Source organism: Gossypium hirsutum, chromosome D09 (assembly GCF_007990345.1).
Source record: "Gossypium hirsutum isolate 1008001.06 chromosome D09, Gossypium_hirsutum_v2.1, whole genome shotgun sequence".
Lineage (NCBI taxonomy): Eukaryota > Viridiplantae > Streptophyta > Magnoliopsida > Malvales > Malvaceae > Gossypium > Gossypium hirsutum.
The window spans coordinates 23,848,850-23,850,513 of NC_053445.1; the positions used below are offsets into that span (position 1 = coordinate 23,848,850).

General features: G+C 41.0%; 1 non-coding gene across 1 annotated transcript; it reads left to right on the top strand.

Moving 5' to 3' along the window:
* The first annotated feature begins 717 nt into the window (after nt 1-717).
* On the top strand, nt 718-824 carry LOC121221437 (small nucleolar RNA R71). Its single transcript, XR_005918828.1, has one exon. It is a non-coding gene; the product is annotated as a small nucleolar RNA R71 (small nucleolar RNA).
* Nucleotides 825-1,664: the final 840 nt, after the last annotated feature.

Sequence of the window (1,664 nt, forward strand, 5' to 3'; positions counted from 1 at the left end):
GTCACTAAGTAGAGCACCTTGTGGTCAGTTCCTGAGTTCAATAGCAACCTGGCCCACTTGATTCTCCAAATTCCTTAAAGTGGCATCATTTTTCACCATGTACGCCTTCAATAGATTCTCTAAGCTATATTGGAAGGTTCCGCTTGGGTTGGTTTTTGAACTTGTTGGGGGAAATTAGGTAGCTAAGTTGGACTAGGTTGGGCGTAACTGTTACTAGTTCCAGCCCCTTGGTTACTCTAGGAAAAATTCGGGTGACTTCGCCACTATGAGTTATAAAAGTTGGATTACAGTCCTTGCCTCCCTCGATTTTGATTTTGGTTACCCATGTAATATATAGATTCGGGGTTCGATGGACATTCTTCAAACAAATGTTCTTCCCCACAATACACACAAGCTATATTCACAAATTGGTTAGGTGGTTGGGCTACAAAACTGTTAGAGCCATTAGTGGTAAGATTCTTAAGCATTGAGAATATTGAAGATACTTGAGATACGAGTGAAGTGAGAGCGTCCACTTCCTGTATTCCAGCGACTCGTCTTCCTAACACTGCTCGATTGGTTGGCTAGTGATAATTGTTGCTGGCAATCGTCTCAATAATTTCGTAAGCCTCATTATAAGACTTAGAAAGGAGAGCACCATTAGCAGAGGCATCTACTACCATCCTCGTATGAGCGTTGAGACCATTATAGAATGTCTCAAGTTGAATACAATATGGGATTCCATGATGAGGGCACTTTCGTAATAACTCTTTGTATCTTTCTCATGCTTCATACAGGGACTCATCATCCATTTGTTGGAAGGCGGTGATCTCATTCCTCAACTTGGCATTCTTGCTCGGCGGGAAATACTTCATGAGTAATCTCTCGGCTAAATCTTGCCATGTATAAATGGAGTTCGGTGGCAATGAGTTCAACCAGGCATGAGCTCTGTCTCTTAGCGAATATGGGAACAGCTTCAGTCGTAATGCATCTCGGGTACTCCGACTAACTTGAAAGAATCGCTCACTTCCATAAATAGTCTTAAGTGAAGATGAGGATCTTCAGTAGGCATTCTACTGAATTGGCCCACAGTCTGATGCATCTAGAACATGACTGGCTTCAGCTCGAATTGTTGTGGCTCGATTTTGGTTCTCTTAATACCCAGATTAAGATCGTTAAATACTGGCACGGCATACTGTCGTAAAGCTCTATCCCTATCATCAGCAATAAGGGTAGGATTCTGAGCAAGGTTTGCTCCGTTTCCTTGATTCATATTCTTAAAGTTTATCTCTTCGATCCTTCTTTGGTTTGCTTGTCTTTTTTGTTGTCGAAAGGTTCGTTCTATTTTAGGGTCCACAAGGAATAAGTCGATAATCTGGTCAATACTCATAAACACCTGAAATAATCATAGAAAGATTAAGGATGAGTTTGGATGGGTGGTGCGTTTACCTGTGATTAGTATAAAAACAGTGGTGGCGGTGAGATTAGATACTGTAACGATACTGTAGCGTGAGACAAAAAGTAAGCTAAACGCATTGCACCGCACCCAATCGCCCATCCAAACCCACACTAAGTAAATATTTAAACAGGAAAATAAATAAACCAAAATGTAAAAATAGATTCACAAATAATGGCTTTTTTAAAACAGTCCCCGGCAACATTGCCGAAAACTTGGAACGACAAAA